A 20,447-nucleotide genomic window follows, 5' to 3' on the forward strand; every position below is an offset into this window, starting at 1 on the left:
TCTGCCATAGGTACAGGAAGACAAAATGCCGTTTTTTGCTTCATTATTCGAGTATTCAGTCAAACAAGGATACCAGTGGACACTAGACAGGTAACTGTATTACTCCGCTGAAATGCTAGTGAAACTTAGTTTTCGACTCAAGTCATTCGTAATTGGTTATGAAACCCATGACGTCATAACGATGTCACACCTCTCAGCCAATAATGAGTAACTGGAACTGCTTTTGTTTGCGTAAGAAAGTAAGTTAGAGGGCTCATTAAAAGTAAACATTACCGTAGAGGAAACACCTCTCCCGACTTAGGAAAAATTCGAGGTAAAAACTTAATCTTTTTTTTTCTCTGTAAGTATGCATTAGCGACAATAATGTATTGAGAAGAAGTGTTTTGTTATCACGTGCTTTACTCGGGAAAAATATCAATATAATAGATTTCCCATAATGGTTGAAACTGAAATAATACCGTGAAACTTACTTTCTCTCTATTGTCTGGCTTTGCATTTCTCATCCTATTACCATATATTTCTGCATATATGACTTTTGTGTGTGTGTGTGTGTGTGTGTGTGTTAACCTAACCTACCTACATACACCCCAGATGTTGCCTATCTCTATGGTTAGCGCTAACCTCATTTGTTTTTTTTATAAACTAAGCTAAAATACTATATACATGTCACGAGAGGCTTCCAGATGACTTCTAACTTGCCTCCCGTCCCGGCACGATCTCCACTCAACGGCTCGAGGCCGGAGGAACGTCGTATGGCCAAATCTGCCGCGGAGCGCCAATCATGCCCATATAGTTCGAATATATTGACAGGCCTCCTTCCATGGCCTTCAGAATCATGATGTTCAAGTCTACATTTCTGAGGCCCAACTTCTTGAGTATCCCCACTGCTCTCTTGGAGGCCACTCCCCTCCAGTTTGTGGTGATGGCTCCCACTGTCGAAGTGTGGCCCGTTAATTCTGCCACTTTGCTGGTAATTTCGGGGGTATTATATTTCCTTATCTTTATATCGTCTGGATGGTTCAGCGAGCCGACATTCGAATCCCCGACTATTTGGACATCTAGTATCCTGGCTGCGTGGTGGTTCCAGACTGTTAGGTCTGGTTTCCTCAAACCTTGGGAGGTCGAGATGTGCAGCTCCTTCACTACCTGGTGTCCTCGGTCTTCTAACTCGGTGGCCAGCCAGTTCATGACGTTATGTCGCACTATCCTCCAGGATTGCATCTTCGGGCAGTTTTGCAGAATGTGATGCAGTGTGCTCTGGCTGGCACACCCCAGGTCGCAAAGTCCTTGCACATCTCTTCCTCTTGCACTCCTCGCAGGGGTGGACAGGACTCCTTGTCTAAGTTTAATTAGATTACAAAATCTGCCCCCAGGGACTATAGATGTTCCAGCATCTATCCAGTTGTGCCGTAGTCCCTGGGCTGCCGCACTTAGACCTGATCCATCAACAGAATTGGTGAGTTTCTCTCTCCACATGCTCTGTACATTCTTCTGAGTAGCTTCTCTAGATGTTGCCTCAAATTTTTCCCCTTGCAAGACCAGCCACCACTGGGTCTTGTGCTGTCTTAAGCCTGCCCCACTTGTTCCTAAGTTCTACAGGGACAAGTGTTTTAAGATTATATATCCCCATTCCTCCTTCCTCCAGCGAAGTGTATAGGGCCGTATTTGGGATGTCTTTTGGGAGGTGTAGGGCCTTCTTAATAAATTTTCTTATTTCGGCGTCTAGATGGTTAAGGTGGTACTTTTTAAGACGTCCATTTATTGCCATGTGCTTCATTCTGGGAATGGCCACTTTTTTCAGAGTCCAGAGTTTTTGTTGGGGCTTCAGCAGGGCCTTTTGTAGATGACACAGGCAGTTTCTTAATTTCCCTAACACCTTTCCATTTGTCTTAGTATCTGTGCCCTCTTCTATTCCTAGATATTTATATAGTTCGCCGGGCTTTATAGCTGGTATTTCCGTTCCCTGGTACTTAATTGGTCGGCCATCTTGGTACCAGGTTTTCTTAGACCGATCGCCGACGATTCCGAGGGTGGCACACTTTTCCAATCCAGGTTCAAGGCCCAATCTACCTGCTTCATTTAGTAGTTTCTCTACTCCTGCTGTAAGCTTCTCTCTTGACGTTGCCACCACAACGATATTGTCGGCGAAGGCTATGTATTTTATCAATTCTGACTCCAGCTGGGCCCCAATTCCAGCTGGTAGCTTTTCCAGAGCCGCTTCAAGGGCGATGTTGAATATTATGGGGGAGAGAGGGTCTCCCTGCATAACACCCCTCTTTACTCCTATCTCAGCGTTAACGATCTTGGTTCGGGTTTTTTCGTAATAGTTTGCTAGATACTCGATGGATTTCGTATCTAGCTGACGGTCTCTTAGGATTTCTAAAATGGCAGTATGTACAACCGAGTCGAAGGCCTTTTTAATATCGACGAAGCCTAAGTATAGGCTCGTGGATTTGGCCTTAGCCTTACTGATTAGGTCTTCAAGTATCAGCAAGTTTGCGCCGACCCCATCTTCTGACTTGAATCCTTTTTGTCTAGTTGAAGTTGGGATCCGGTCCGCCAGCCGCTTTGCCAGTATTTTATGTAACCCCCGAGGTGACTGTAATGGGTCTGAAGTCACTCGGGTCGGTTGTGTTGTCCTTGGGGATCACAAAATTCACCCCAAAAAATTGGGAGAAGTCTTACACTACCATTATAAAAATCGGATCATGAAATCTAAGTGATGTCTATTGGTAGGCTAGCCTCAGCCTAGCTTAGCCTTGGTGATATAACCACTGACATACATGAAAAGATTCACATTATGAAATAAACTGATGATAAAGGTAAGAAAACCATTATTACCGCATGTATTATTGGCATATTTGAGGAATAATTCCATATCAATGAAATCAGCTTTTTATCTATGTAAGCCCAGCTAAGAAAAAGTAAACATCTAGTTATGGTTGTGCTCATAGCAACCTTCAGAAATATTATTGGTAGTGTAATTATGGTAGGAACATTTAGGAGAACATATTGGTTTTAATTTTTCATTGAAAATTCATCATTTTGGTAGTAAATTACACAATTTTGGATTACAGACAGCTGTTTGGAATAATTCAGTCACACAACACAGTAATTATGCACGATTATTATTGTACAGTATCATATTGTTGTAAGGGGTTTGTGATTGGCAATGAACATAAACAAAATAGTGGATTCCGTTTTAGCCGACGTGTTTAGGAGACGCGTGATTTAGAATAGCCTTTGTTATTTTGAATATTTTTAATTTCTAAAGATACAATAAGTAAAACAGGATTTGTTATAACTTCATCTTTACATAACCTAAAGGAGCCTATACACAGATGGTTTTGTAATTTAGCAGTCATCTAGCACTACAGGTATGAGATCAATTCATGAAAATTTGCCATAATTTTTTATCTTGTCTTATCTTGAGGGTCGTCTTATACACGGAAATATGTTATGTGGTTATCCCTTGTTGATGTAGTATGTCCATGAAAAAAACTATGCAGCCCTTTTAAAACAGTAGTTGAGACTTTGTGCTGCAGCCCTTTGGTCCTTAGCTGTGTTGCTTTCTGCATTTTTCTATACTTTTTCCCATAGCAACAACCGCCGTCAGGTTTTCCTTTATCCTTGGGTGTTCTGATCTGTTCTACTATTTGTTTTCTTATTTCCTTTCAGTCTTGCTAGATCAGACCATGGGTGTCATCCTGTTCAATTGCCCTTGTGATAATGCAGAAAGTTGCTAACAAAAATTTTCCATATTTACAGTATTCAAATCTCTAGAACTGATGCTTGTTACTCATGATTTATATAACCTCGAAAAAGTCAAAACATGCACAAATACTCTTACATGTTGTGTAAATGTTGAGGAGAAATTTCTCTCTTTTTCATCAACAGGAATATTGACAACTTGGAGCTTAATGTATTTGGAAATATTTGCTGAAAATGCCATATTGCAAACTGTTAAGCTAAGCCAATGTGTGCTAAACATAAATAGCTGTGCATAGAGGGTTATTTACCAGATGATGTCATTAAGCAATACTCTCAATTTATTCATAATCATAGTTAATAGAAAATTGAATGCAGATGGTGTATTTATACCAATGTCAATTTTAAAACCTTAAAATTACAGTATTTGAATTTTAGCTAATTCCAGTGCATTACTTGATCTATCTCATATTGAAAACAAAGTTCATGTGTCAAATCAACATTTATCTTTGTAATAATTTGCTTCCAATTACCTGCAAACTTAACATACACTTTTTATACAGTAATTTGTGCCAGTTTAGAGTCTATTTTCTGTACTTGTTTCATACTTCAGTTTTTCTACTCTGAAAACCTTTTCAAGTGAAAAGGCATTGTGGTTCTCAAATTGTTTGATCTTGAACTTGGGAAATTCAATCTACAGTATAAGGAAATCCTTTTTAAAAGTTACCAAACCAACATTGTCAAATAGGTATTTACTGTTGAAGATCATGGATTGGTCATGAGATGTAATTTCAGATCTCCCATTTTCCCATCAAAAGTAACTTCATTCAAGGATAGAAAGTCATATAAGCTTAAGTGTCCACTTTTATTATTTACAGTGAAAGTGTTGCTCATTTACGTTCAGATAATTTTATTTCACTTAATTGGTTAAGATCTGAACACCACAAAGTTTATTTGTCAAGTTAGTTATTCAGATTTGAAAATTTAGGATTTAAACTGATGCATGATGATAGTGTAAAGTGACCAGATCATTACTGTAGCACAGCCATTAAAGAAAACTGGAAAAGTGCTGTGTAAGTAGATGTAAGCTTGAGACTTGGACCATTTCCATGTTAGCCCTCATGAAGCTAGTGGAAACAATCTTGGTTTTAAACCTGTTCATATAGGCACCATTTTCAACAAGTAAAGAACATTTTCTTTTCTCCAAAAATTGACAATTTCAGTAAAGCTAAAGCTGGTTAGAAACATCCATAAAAGAGACCATACAAGTTTTTCTTTTGACAAACCTAGACTAGTGTTGTTGTTTAGACAAGTAATTTTGCTAAAGTATTTCAAATGACTGTAAAGCTAGTTTTAAATTTGGTATGTTTTTCAAAGTGGTTAGTTCTCTTTAAAAAAAAAAAAAAAAAAATAATTTTGACAGATTTATTCTGCATAATTTTATATTTTCTGTGTTGAATGTAAAATTTTCAGTTTCATGTAATTTTGTTACTTTATCAATGACTTAATATATGAGTTAACATAGATATTTTCAATGTAAGTCCATGTGTTCAAGTTAGAAAGGCACTACATTGGTTTGTGTACTGAACATTTTGGGTGTTTTCATATCTTGGAACTGTAAGTTACTATAATCCTCACATGTAATTTTAGTTGCCTTCAGTTCAACTTAATACATTACAGCATTGTACTTTGTAATGGGAGAATTTTTTTTTTCTTATGTACACTTACTGTATAACCACTATATAGACTGTATTTACTATGCCATAATTATATTTGACATACTGTAATCATGCAGAACTGCAGCACCAAAACAAAACCTCAACTTTATTCTCTTCTCTCCTTTATTTAGTCTCTATGTACGTAGTAATATTTTGGACAATCAGTGTCTTCAGGCTCTGTGAAAGTTAAAAGCCAATACATTTATACCAAATGTGTAACTTTATATTTAATGAACATAAAGAAAATAAAAATCTATTAAACTAAATTAAAATACTTAATTGCCAAGGGCAGTGTTATTTAAAACTTAGTTTCAATTTTTCTATCTAAAGGCCTGTCCACGCGAGCGGGCCTGATTGGGTTGCTCCGGGGTTGACGGGCAAATTCTGATGGGCTTACCTGTGAATGTTGTCCACACGGGTGAAGCGATGTTGAGGTGGGCGTGCCCGACGATGCCAGTAGTGTGTTCAGTGCAGTACGGTAAACATGGTGCCTACCACAAAGAAGAAGATATTGTGTAGCATGATAATTGCTTTGTGTGATGAAAAAGAAGAGAATATGGTGCAAAGAATGGCTCAGTACAAGAAATGTATATAGTTAACGTACGTCTGCCAGGGTCGAAGCTCAAGCCATCGGGCACCTCCATGGTGATTTTGCTACAAGACACATCTGGCAATTTGACGGTTTGCCCATCAAGAGTGCCCGTTGGAGGGGAGGTCCGCCAATCAGGCCCAGTTGTGTGGAAAGGCCTTAAAAAGTCTTGCTAGTCTTCCCTCAGTTTCTGTCAGAGCTTTTCATAAAATACTAAAATCAGAAAGCATCAAATTATAGTTTTATTTTATGTAATTGATTTGACACTTACATTAGACAGTTCCTTATTCTATAGAGAAACTGAAACCAAGCTTAAATATGGATAACCCTGCCTTCAGCAGTAATTATTTTTTAGTTAAAATTTTTTTAATTTTCAACATGTCGATAACATGTCACTACATGTTTGCTTGGTATAAATGTATTGGTTAATTTACATAGAAGATGGACGGTTTTACAATAAGCTTAAGATGGACTGTTGCAATTGTCCAAAACATTGTCTCCCACACCGAATAAAGGAAAGGAGAGAACGTCGAAGCTTGTTTTGCATTGTAGGTCCTCACCTGATTAAGGTCTCTCTCATCTAAATACATTATTACTCATTACATTCATTACGTATCGAAAAATCTTTAATGGTACTTTGTTTAGGTAAATGTGATTTTAATACTCTTAAGGTAAATGTGATTCAACAGAAAGGTCAATAAAATCAAAACTTATCAACATGGCTTTTTATTTCCAATAAAACATGAAAATATTACAATAGTAAATTTAGCAAAAACATTTTTAGTAAATTTAGAATTTTTGTTTTACCAGTAATTCAGTGTCCCCCTCCAAAATAGGGGCTGACCTCATAAAACTGGTGGCAATAAGAGCCTTTTCTACGGCCCTACAGACCAGAGAACCTATGAAGTCAAACATATTTGCTTACTGGAAGCATTCTGTCACCAGAACACTATCTAAGTTGTTAATTTTCCACTGGAATAAGTCTAAAGAAGCTTCATAACAATCAAAACTTTAGACTCTTGCTGACAATTTATTTCCTTAGTGATAAAAAGTTAGTGCTTGGTTGATATTCATAAAGGTGTTAAGTTACGGAACCAGAAAAATAATTTTGGACACAATAGGACTTAAAAAATTCTTTAGTCATACTTGAAACTAGACCAAGTCAATCTCTCCCATGGTCTAATCTGAGAGCAAATTTGCCTTCTTGAAAGTACTGGAGTGACAAATGGCAATAAAAACTAGCTCATTTAGTGATCTAGCCTAATTTTGGCAGTGTCATTTCACAATTCTTTAAAGAACAGACTGAAAACTTGAATATCGTAAATTATTAATGCGAATTATAAGAAAGAGCACTTTTCTTACCTTAGCTGAGAAATGTATGTTACTCGAGTTGAAACCGACATTGAAAGCTGAAACTTGTGAATGTCTTCTTTTATTCAGTAAAATTTAAAAAACACTTAAATGAACATGACTGTAATATCATTAATGCTCAGACATTTTTAATTTACTTATACGTCCCAGGTCACCACTGACGGTAGAGTAGTACTTATTTCAAGTGCATTTTATTATATCAGGATAACAAAAGTTCCCTAGAAAGCAGTAGGGCTGAACACAAATCCAAGAGTTACATTCACACAGTGCTTCTCGTATGGGCAAGAGATTTTGGAAGAGGGGATGATGTCAATGCAGGGTACTACCCGGACACCATAAAGCTTCACCCCAGCCAATAAGGCATCCAATTGGACTACTGTCACATTCCCCTACATTGACGAGTTAGCACAGGCAGTACACCCACCAAGGTAAGACTCTGAATGACATACCAATGTTATCAAGGTAACCTTAGATACCAAACCGTAGCATCCAAATACCTTCCTTAGAGGATGACTACCTGACCTCTACATTAAATTACACCACCTGTACATAGTAAAGTTATTTCCTGCATACTCTATAAACCTAAAGACATATAAATATAGGAAATATATCCTTTTTATTGCTTGTCTTAGTGCTGGCCATCTTCAATTTCTGGATGTCCTTAATATACAACTTTACATTTTTGCCTTCACTGACTCTGACACACCAACAGACTTTAAGTAGATATGGTCCAAATAATTTATGACCATACTCAATAACATTTATGGATTCTGTTTATTGCAAGTAAACTGCTATAGTCAAACCAATATACGAGCGGACTCCGAGCCCATTTGCGACGTTGCCAGATCCTTCTGACCATTTTAATTCACACCTGGTTTGACCTCTTTAATCAATGGGCAGACTAAGATAAAGAGAAAGAGTAGTTTAATGATACGATTCCTGCTACAGACGGAATTCCTGACGTTCATCCCCAGGCACACCACTGTGGCGCTCGCACAAGAGAATCCCCGAGACCTTCGAGGCGAGATCCACGGCTTCGCCTCGTTATCCCAGATATGAATGGTCAAAGTAGATAATCCTTTAATTTGGTACTATCCCTCTAAATTGTTTCCTTACCCAATATTTTCCTTCACATGTAAAACTGTCTATCTTCGGAATTTCTTTCCTTGCATAAAAAGCCAATACAGTTCGCCGTATAACGCATCGATCGAAATCGTCCAATTTGTTACGGTTTTTTATCTTTTCATTTTCTTTTCCATAAAAACCAGCTCTCAAAATTCTTCTTCCTTTTCCCTAGCTTCTTTACAAATCTGATGAAAGTTGCTTTTGATATCTTTGGTGCATCTGCTTGATTGATTCCAAACATGGAAATTCCATTTTCTTTTTTCCATTTAAAAAACTTGTACATGTATACCATTTTGCGTTCTTCAGAACAAAGGACACGCTGTGGGGAACTCTCCATGGTGTTTATGGAAGCTTGCTGTGCGAGACAATGAATACGGAAGATTATCTCAACCCATTTTATACGATTTGACCAAGGGTCTCAGTGATCTGACCAAAGTGAAGAAGTGGCACAAAGTATGCCAGATCTCCAAGTTTGTCATTTTTTTCCCTTCTCTTAGTGAAGCGAAGGTAGCTGGGTTAAGGAGAATTGGCAAAGATGGAAATGGTCTTGGAGTCTGCTCATAAAGGGGTTTGACTTTAGCAATGAAACTAACCAACTGCCAATTTTCATACTCATCTAGCACCAACATATAAAAAAAAAATTTATCATCTACACAAGGGCAATAACTGATTTGCTGTGCAATTCAGAGTAACAGGCTAGGAGTAGGCCTGGGAGAAAGCCAAACATTCAATAACATTTGCCCACTGATATTACCTTCACACTGAAATACTATTCCTTGCACCTGTTATATCAGTATAAACAGGGAAACTCTTAGCCATCATCATCATAACAGTAGGAAAAAGACATTTGTACAAACCAGACCATGTACCAATTGTATGTATGTATTAGGACATGGAAACTGGAAATTACAATGAAATAATGCCTGCCTCTAATTGAAGATGAGTGCACCAATCTAGGTAAAGTTAATTTAAAGTTAAGCCAATCAATAACAATACAACATCCAACCTAATATGTCTTTCAAATGACATTGCTTGCAACAACACCTACTACATGAAGTGTGAAAAAGCTCAAACCTAACAAATAAATCTTTTCAGAAATTGTAAAACATTACTACTGTGTAACACAACCTGTTTTCAGAGTCCAAAGTAACAAGCTTGGAAGCAGCCTCACTAGAAAACTAGGCTATGAAGACAACCGTAAGTAATTAACTGAGAATAAGAAAAGAACTTCTAACCTTAACCTTAGGTCTCTATCGACCAATTTGAAGAATAAAACTCCAACAACTCTGAAAGGCACTCCAACAATTTAGAAAGGCAGTCCAGCAAATCAGAAAAGCAATCTACTATACAACACTGGGGAAAGATTGGATTACAAAATATTGCGGCTGGTCTCCTAAAATCTTGTCCACTATAAAGACTGTGACTGAGGAAACAGCTACTTTCCATAGTAAGCAATGATGCTGTCCTCCTAGAAACAAGATAAGATGTCCTCCAAGCACAAGATAAGGAGCAGCAGAGGACGTTGTCAACAGCACATCAATAACCAATACTTAGTAAATAGAAGGGCAGAACATTACAAAACGAAGTCTCAATTCTCGATTTCTTTTCCTTTTGCAAGAAACTGAATGCTTTTGGAGAGCTCCTCTGACCAAACTCAATAAACTACTAAATGCTTTTGGAGAGTTCCTCTGACCAAAATCAAACTTAACATCAATCACCAGAGTAGTTTAGGAACCAGGAAGGCATGAGTGTTACAAAAACCAATGAAAAGACAGGCTAAAATCAATAGCATATTCAGGGCACAGGCAGTGAACAACAAAACTGAATTAACCATCAACACAAAATATATTCTCATGCATGCAAGAATCCAGAGGAAGGAAGAACCTGACCTCAGTTGTAGCATCCATGCTGATCCTTTTTATTGCACACTGAATAAAGAAATTTGCTTCATCAATTATGCGGATGCCTAGAGCACAAGATGGTAAGGGCTACTAAAATCTTTAAGGTCTGCCAACCTGTATAACAGTTTTTTTTTAACCTTCATCTAGACCCTTTTGATAAAAACATTCTCTGTGAGCTTTCAGACTTATGAATGAGCTTCACAAAACTTTGAAACTACAAAACTATCAAGAAATCTAAATGTGCAAGGTCCAAATCTTAGAATCATACCATCCTATTTCAGTTACTACTATAATGGCAACCCAAGACTTAAATCAAAAGCTTGCAGAAAACTTTTCTCTATCAAAAACTCTTCGTTCCTTATGGTTCATCATTAGATGCTAGGATTAACCATACCATCTCTTCCTACTGTTTGTGTCACTTCCTGACTACAAAATCTAATTCCTGGTATTCTAAACTTTAGTTGGAATTCATTTCAATGACACTTCCTCTCTGACTAAGGGGACACCAGAATGGACAACTACCCTTTCTCTAATACATCAGCAAGCTGAACACCCAAAAGAATGAAAAAGTCAGAAAATATGGGCTGCTCTAAGAGCAGGTTCAGTGCTCAGCCTGATGCCACCTACAAATACTAACCAAACTAGACGTTCATAACCCAAATATACTTTTGAAATCAAGGATCAATCACAAATGAAGCACAATAATATAACAACAACATAAGACATCCATTGACAAATGAAAACTTTTGCAACTAAGTACATAACCTAGGGGTGAAATTTGACTGTGGCAAGGACAAACAATGAAATTAGACTGTGGTCCTGTGCTATGATTTAACGAAAGGTGAGAAAAACTTGTGATGCACATAGTAAAATACATACAGAACAGCCGGATGAGATATCAACTGTGGAAATTATAGGATATGAGGAGGAAAAAAGGAAGTGCAGGGAAAATTATAGACAGGCCCTGTTGCACATATTACAATTTAATAACAGCATACTGAAAGCAAGACCTTCCATTTGGAGAAATTTTAAGTTTGAAAGTCAGAAGCAAAAATATGCTAACCTGATACCAAACAGAGAGAGAGAGAGAGAATGAGAATCAAGTGTTCAATAGTCATGGTCTACTACTTAGTATTTGAAGTTTTAGCAAAGCAGATGAGGACTTCTTTCAGGAAACTACAAATAAAAAAATGAAAAATGCCAAAACAGCCTGTTACTTATTAGAACTAAATAAACAAATGCTGGCAAATGAAGGCTATGTGTGTATTGTTTACCCAAGAAAAGTTACACTTGTTAATTGCATTACAGGTAATTACTACTTAACAAATGGACTGATCTTATCAACTGATGCTTGAATCACAACTCTCAATCAGCATCAAGAGCTGTAATGTTTGACATGTGCCTTGCTATCAAGCGAGTGGCCTAGCATTCAGGTGAACAGCTAATGGCAGCGTCAACCAAATAAACACTTCAGAAAGGTCAGTAACAACTGATTTCTTACTGAGTAAAATAAGAGTGCTAAAATCTGTAAGGGTAAATGGGATTAGTACTGACAAGGAGACCTTACACAGAGATCGCACACACAAAAATGAAATATGATAAAGAGAAGATTATGCTTATTTATGAGGCTTTGGCCACTTTTAAATTAGACTAAACAATGCAATAACTTCTAGATTGTTTACACAAAACAGGATGAAATCCATAATGGATTTACAAAGAGCAAGCATGAAAGGAAACTTTTAGAACAGAGAAAAAGGTATCTAGATGACAAAGAAAATCTCTCCTGCTAAAAGAAGGAAACTCAAGACAAGATTCAAAATCATAAAAGAAACTCTTTAGACAAGAGAGAGAAATTTAAACAGACCTACAAACCAGACCCAAAATAAATCCCCCAGAGTTTATTAAATCCAGGAAAGATTTGGGCACAATATACTGAATAAATTTTCCAAACTGCAGGCCAACAATTCAGAATGGATTTATGTATGCGAGCACACAACACCTCCTTCTGACCAGAATGATATGGAGTATAAAGTTCATTAATCTTACAAAATCTAAATCAATTTTATCCCAACTGAAGCCAGTCTCAAAGAAAAATCTTGTGGGAATTCAGGAATGGAGAACACACTAAACCTTCAAAATGGATTTAAAATGCATCATGAGAAAATAACAAATCTTTACATCCTTGGCTGGTGGAAGTGTGAACTCTGTAATGATAGTGTTGTAAGCTGTGACATTAAGATTCCTGGAGACAGGAACAGGATAAAGTGCTCAAGAAGTGATATGACAGGGGTGAACAGCAAAACTGTTGAACAATAACTTCCAGAAAAAAAAACTAGTAAATATATCACACTGTAATCCATAAAACGTTTATCCTAACCTCAACTCTGATTATTGAGACTGACCAAAACTGATGATACAGCAAACACAAGGACTCCTCGTTTGAGAAGTAAGTTGAGTATCACCATATGAAACATGCCTTCAGGTACATAATTATTACTTTTGAGAACACAGTAATCCTGTATGTTCTCAATATGTCAGTAATTGGACCAAAACAATTACTTTACAATGCTTTGGAATGCCACCAAAAAACAAAAAGTGAACAGATAGAAGTGGAATAAGAAGGTGAATAGGTTTATTTTGTAGATTAACAAGAAAGTAAACCTTATATGTGGACAAAAGCATGACTGGTTTAGTGAAAAATTTTGTTAGAGATAAGGGAGTATTATGCCTGTTGCTTCATTTCATCTAGCTGCTTATTTTTTTAAATGTATGTTGGAAAGATTTTAAGATTTCATCTTTTTTTATGTTCACAAGTAATGGATGAAGCTGTGATAATTCCTTTCACTTCATACCAAGAATTGTCTTAAGCTCCTATAGAGGCTTAAAGGTAGAGCTAATATCATAACTATCATCATCAATTTTTTGTGCAATTTTTTCCTCTAGGATCAGCCATGGATTTAATATACAATCTCTTCTATCATGACAACAAATTTACAGGCTTCCATAGCACATCTTACCATTTGACAAAACCAGACAACAAGTCACTATCTGTCATTGTTAAACTTGGAATAGCAAAGTCCAAAACCTAAAGAGTGCATCATTAACACAAATATGTACTACTGTAATTCACTAAAGCTAACCGACAATGCGATTAGGCAATGGAATACTGAAGACAAATGATGAAGACATAGTGAACCACAATATTTGTCTACAATCCAAACTTTGCAGAAACAGACACTCCTGTGAACATTTCTGTAATGACGAACAACTCTGCTTTTGAAAAGTCTATCCATATATATCACTGCAGTCTAAAATGTATTCCCTAGCATAAGAAATAGCTCATTACACACACACGACAGCAATATTTAAAACGTGTTTTTGACAGTTATGAATTTATAAAAACAATTAATGTAAAAAATTTAATTACTCCATTATCCACATGAATTTACTCTCGGAATTATTGTGACCATTTGCTCCATCCTTTGATACAAATCAGCAGGAAGTAACAATACATGTACAGGCAATTTAAGGAAATGAAAGGCTCATGCTGCACCAGTTCTGGGTGAAATGATGCAACCATTTGCTTGTTACACTCTTCTTCAGTCAACTGTACAATAAGAAACAATGCATGCAATGAAACTTGGACATGCATAGAGGGCTACTGATCCCCCTTCTAGAAAGTTTTTGATACCCTGAATATAAAGGTGTCCTTGAAACTCTTCTGTGTCCTTCATGGGACAGGGTACAATCATAAACTACAAAAGGCCCAAGAATTAATGATGCTTACATTCACATTATTTGTGCTTTTCTATGTTTCCCCAGACAGAATGCTATAAACTGGCTTCAAGTCCAAACTAATACAGATACATCTCACAAAAATACAAAAACATTTCCGTGAATTAACTTCATTTTGTTATAAATAGTACTGGGATTATTGTTAGCTAAGCAGAACTTGAACATAGACATCAAGGCAAATTACTACTATGACTCAGGATTTTTTCCAGGTTATCCTGTATCCACAATTATCTTTGGTTTTGTGACAGTTAAAACACCTTTGCAAATTTCAAATCATTGAAGTAAAATGCTATACATTACCAGTACGATAAAAATGTCAACATCACGATCTTAAGATCTATATTCTTATGAAGTTGATTCGAGATACCTATTCCAGTAAATATTAACCAACTGGTACATGTCCGGGGGACAAAATGCTTCCAGTACCCAAACAGTTGTCACATTTCCACTTAGAGAAGAGTGAGCAAACCAAACCACAATAGTCACTCTGGAGTGTTTGACTCCCATAAGGCTTCCAGTAGCAGGGCAGCAGTTGGGATGGCTCAAGTAGCACCAGCTCAGTCTTACAAGACCAGCCCCTTGGGGTGTGGGCACAAGCCTTTATTCTTTCCAGTTCATCTAAACTATGTACATCTGGAAGAGAACTTCAACTTTAAACTGAACTTAAGAGCAATGTCAACAATACAAAGTGGACTTTCTTTTGGCATGAGCATGGGAGACCACATTTAACTCTGCAGCAAAATTCTATTGAATTCTTTGTTAAAAGTCTGGCTAATAATTTACAAAATAAAAGTCTAGCTAAATAATTTACAAAATATTCTTAAATGATTCCTTATGTATTCATCTTTCTGACAATGATGCATGTCATCAAGTGGTAAACGGTTCCCTTTACCCTTAATTCCTTAACAGAAACAGAAACCTCACTGCTTTTGATTAAACTGCTTTATGCTCCTTATACAACTCCTTCAACACAATGCTATTACTTTTTGTCAAACTCCTAGATTGGACATTAGTATAAATCATTCAGTTTTCCACCTATCTTGTGTCCTAAATTTTCTTTGCAATTCCCCTCTGTCCCCCCACTACTCATTATTAATAACAACTATTATATTTACTAGTCATCATCATCTAAGGACAAAAATTTCAACCTCATTTCATACCTGATATAGGCCTTGATCTATCATCTTTTTCTACATTATCCTGGGCCTTTTTTACAAGTCTCTTGGTCTTGCTACTTCTATTTTTACTATCTTTCTGACATACTCTTCCTTATCCCTTCTCATCACATGTCCAGACCATCTCAGTCTTTGAGATCCAAGTCTGTTCAGAGCTACTTAACCCGATGTATGTCCAATATTTCCTCATGCGCATCCAACCTACTCTGGCTTTAAATCTTAACATCCCATAATCAACCCTTCTCAAAATCTCCTTTGTCTTCTTACTATTATTATTGTAAAGAGCTTTGACAAAATTATAAATTACATTTATAAACTCTCTTCAGACACAGTCTCAGGGCTTGTTACTGGGTGGTCTGATAAAGCTATAAATTACAAAGCACACCTCACAGTACATACCTAAAATGACAACAATTCAGAATCCTAGGTCCACCTTGTCCAATTAATCATTTACTTCCACCTACGGCACCCTGAATATTGTCTTCATTACAAATATTTATCTGAACTTGGAATATATAAATAGTATAATGTCAAGCTAGATTCATTCGTATCTTTACCTCACGATCCATAATTAAAAGCAAATAAAATATCTACCCATTATACCTTAACTCACTGTGTTACCACACAAAGCAACATGGTAAGCCTTCTTTGCTAATTTGTAAAGAAATTTTTGATGACAGAGTAAAGCTAACCAACTCAAGAATGATAAAAGTCCTCTTTACATATAACCAAATTACAGTCAGGAAACCATTTAAAATGTACAATAATATATATAAACTGACTAGGAGATGTACCACAGTGCAGCATTGGCCAAATTCTTTTACTCTATCATTTCATTAAACAAGTGCACTAATCACAAAATACTCATCTCCTAAACAATAAAAAAAATGGAATTGAAAGAATTACTGAAAAGAGATTTTGCAAGTCAAATTCATACACTAAAATTACTGCATTAATGACTATAAATTTTTAACCGACATTAAAAATTAAGGCATTATATTCCACTGTAAGAAACAGACTGTTTAGTCTACAAATAAACTCATAAAAAGGACTAGACATCAACGGATCATACTAATCTCAATGCAGAGAGACCTAAACATCAACGGATCACACTAATCTCAATGCAAAGAGACCTAAACATCAACGGATCATACTAACCTCAATGCAAAGAGACCTAAACTAAATATAAAGCTATCTATGAACACGAACTGAAAATGAACAATCTTGAAGTTACATATAACCTAACATGAACAATCCTTCATACAAATTATTATGTCTTAAAGGCAGAAACAATGTCTAAGCCCAAAGAAAACTAAGAGCCGAGTTATTGCTTTGAAACCTATCAAATCTGTTGTTGCCAATGGGTGAAAACTCCATTGACTGGGGAAAGCCCAGTGTCTCACTTCTTCACCTCTGCATTCCAAATTATTTTTCCCTGTCAGAGTGACTGGGATGAGTCCATTTCAAGTTGAAAATGCAAGAATATGGAATACGTAATTTTTTTTAGTAATATTTACGTATTTATAGGTAAAATAAATTGAATATCTAAGATTTCTCTAGTAGACAGTTAGTTCAAGGAGTCTGGTGCAGTATTTATGTCCTACAACCAGAAAATTACCAACCTCAGCTTACTCTCTTGATGACTGGGTGTTGCAGAGTGAGTCTTACACCAGTTTTCCAAAAAAGTTAGTCTGATCAAGGATGGTATACAGACTTGTGACCCTACCTTGGACATTTGTCTTTTCTAATATATGAAGCAGGAGAAGATAACTACTAATGCCCATCCAATTGATGGTCTTTGATTTTCACTCAGTCCCTTGAATAAAGTTAATAGCAGAAGCAACAGTTTTTGGTAAACTTCAAGAGAAAAGAGAAAAGTACCATTCTGCAAATATTGCAGAACTAAAAGCTTTTTCTTGAATTTCTAAGCTCAACTGAAGTTTTGAGATTCTTGCAACTGATAGCAGGCAGGGGGCTCTCTCAGACAAAGGAGTTTTAACCAGTCAGCTAAATGCCTTTGTAATATGTTTTTACCTAGCACTTGGTTACCTTCATCTAAACTTGCAATAAGTCTCAGTAATATACTCTTTAAACTATACCCTCTAAACTAAGTGAGCAAAATACTACATTTTTTATTCATATTAAACTAACTATTTCAAATGGATTGTAACAGCCAATTCATGGCCACCTAAAAATGAAAACTGCCATTAAAAATGCACTTTTTGATTTGGCCACTGCTGCAATGAGATACTACCATACTAAATTTAAAGTCTATGAGTATTAATAGTCTAGGAGTATTAATAGGCAGAACACACACTGATACCATTCAAAAATAAAAAAAATATTTTCTTTTAATTTCAAAAGGATAGGATAGGATAAAAGATTATTTTGACCAGAACTTTGAGCTTTACAAAGGTTCTTCTTGGGCTGGTTTTAATACCAAAAATGGAAAACATTTGAGAAAAAGTGTCTTTTTTTCTATTTTCAAAAGGCTCAGATAGTGAACTGATAAGTTATAAACAATATTAACTGACAACTGATTTACAACTCTTCCTTACTCAAATTCACTCTTATTTCAGAATCCATCTATTTGAGAAATACCTCTCTATATCATTTCTGTCTGCAGTCTGGTTAATATACTCTTACAATAGCACTGACCCACAAAATGTCAAACATTGAATTTCAAACTGACATCCATCAACAGATACGTCTTTCTAGTTTACAGGAATCTTCCCTTTAGATTCAAATCAGAGCATTTCATATGAAAGATAAAAAAAGGGATCTCTGCTTCACTTTACAAAACCTTTCAAAAATGAAAATGTGTTCTGGCTTTTAAAACTCTAATAAAACCTCAACAAAAATAAAACATGGACAACAAATGTGCAGAATGCCAGTGAGCTTCCATCTACAGCAGAACTTTGTATTTAATGTACCAGATAAAAAAATTCACCCCTTTATCCAATTTTTAGTTGTGCACCATTGAACTGGAAAATGAATGAGAGACTGCCTTTTAGAAATTGCTATACAAATTGCTATACACCTAAGGAAGCCTGAAATTTCCTGCAAGAAGTATGACTGATACATTCGGAATATTTTTAGACAACTGCTATATCAGGACGTGTACTACCATGTGAAATATGAAATAAAATAACTAGTTCTGATGGAATATAAGTAGTGGCTACAAAACTAATTGCTGACATCAATTTAATTCCAAAAAACCATAAATACTTAAAATGAGAAATATATGCAGGAACGGTCCTCGTCTGACACTCAACAAACAATACCTGTTTAGGTGTCTTTTACAATCAGAATGTAAAAAGACAAGTAAACTTCTTGCGTAAGAAAGGAATCATGGTTTTACAATGCCTTAAATTTCATACATCATAAGGTACTTCAATGCATTGTGTGACTGCTTTCCTTCTCTTTGTGTGTTTGCTAAAATGCTGCAACTTGTTTAAATTCTTTGATCCACATGATACTGCTGTCTCCCTTTTCCTTTCCTGTTTCCCTCTCTAATAATTACTATATTAAAACACTAAGATTAGATTCGAAACATTCAAAATGAATGCTTAACAAAAATTACTTACTTCTTTCTTCAAGGCTAACTTGGGAATCATATAAAATAACTTCTCTTTGAACATTTTAAATATAAAGTCTAAGATCATAAAATCTTGCAAGAGTGACTGTGATTTATGCACACCCATTCCTCCCAGCTGATCTACTTAATAGGCAAAAGTTCTTATAGTCATGATTACATGTTGGGAAAGGTTTGTTAATGCAGGACCAAAATCTTGGGTGAACTAAGGTGAACTATACAGTATTAATATAAAAAACTTCTGTGCATGAAGATATCCATCCAATACAAGCGTACATTATCCTGCTCATGGAAAATTAATGTAGTTGGAGACACAAATTATGCAAAAATGAACATGCCCATTGTAACGCATTACAGAATTTAGCTCAATGGCATCTGCACAAGTAAAATTTATTACAACTGCTTAACAAGTAAATTCGTCATAAAGGGCAACAGGTATAAAATGCTTAAAAATTACATTTGTTTTGCAAAGCTCATATTTTACAATGACTCTTCCCTTCAAATCCTTCAAATGGTTTATCATACAAGTATGTAATGTATCATGAACTTTCTTCATTGTACTGTCACCATACAATGACTTTTATACATATTCTAATTCCATTAAATGACTTGATAATACCAATTAACAAATTCATTCTAAAATATATGCACAGTACTTATATTCATTATTCTTATTCTTGCAAAGTCCCAAAACATTAACTATTTTTAACAAAAGATATTACTATAATGCCACTAATCTAATTTCTTACAAGCTCAAATACAAAGAAAAGAATGCTCAACACAAAGTAGCATTTACAGGTTAAACTTACTGAAGACGACATAACCAACAGAAGTATTGTACAGGTTTAGGAGCTTAAAGAAACAGACTAAACGCATTAGGAAAACCGTTCTCAAAATCTTCAACTAACAAAGGCCTCATTGTCCAAGGGACTAAGCCTGAATACATGATTGTGCAAAAGACTTAGACAAAAATTGAGGTTACAAGGCTTGGAAACTGACAAAGAAGAAAAACTAATAATGAATTTTAGCAGTATACCCCTGCAGTCATTGTACAGCATAAGAAAAAAATTATTATTTCCCAAGAACCTTTCCAGTGACTGCCATCTCATAGATACAAAGGTATCTTTGAAATATCTAAAAACTGACGAATATTCAGACCTGATACATATCATCTGTACATACAAATATAACCCCCAGAATAGGCTGCATAGGTGCAGAAGTCATATAAAATTCCTCTCAAAACAAAATCTTAGCATGAAAGGAAAGTCAGCGACAGATCAGACAAAGCTTGATGTCGTCTGTTAGACAAAGCTGGCCCGACAATACAAGCAGGTATAAGGGATGTTATGATTTCTGGCAGATTTTCAACTTTATACAGATGCTAAAAACCTGAAAAGAGAAAAAATAAAGGTTTATGGAATTACATTAACAATATTTGATAATAATTCACACAAGGAAAAGACTGAAACA

At 35.8% G+C, this 20,447-nt stretch overlaps 1 long non-coding RNA gene across 1 annotated transcript in view; it reads right to left on the reverse strand.

Annotated features, from left to right (window-relative positions):
- Positions 1–6,725: 6,725 nt before the first annotated feature.
- Positions 6,726–20,447, reverse strand: part of LOC135221617 (uncharacterized) — a 42,593-nt gene continuing 28,871 nt past the window's right edge. Inside the window, exon 6 of the long non-coding RNA XR_010316051.1 lies at positions 6,726–20,366. This is a non-coding gene — a long non-coding RNA (uncharacterized LOC135221617). The remainder of the gene's footprint in view (positions 20,367–20,447) is intronic.

This window comes from Macrobrachium nipponense, chromosome 3 (genome assembly GCF_015104395.2).
Source record: "Macrobrachium nipponense isolate FS-2020 chromosome 3, ASM1510439v2, whole genome shotgun sequence".
Classification (NCBI taxonomy): Eukaryota; Metazoa; Arthropoda; class Malacostraca; order Decapoda; family Palaemonidae; genus Macrobrachium; species Macrobrachium nipponense.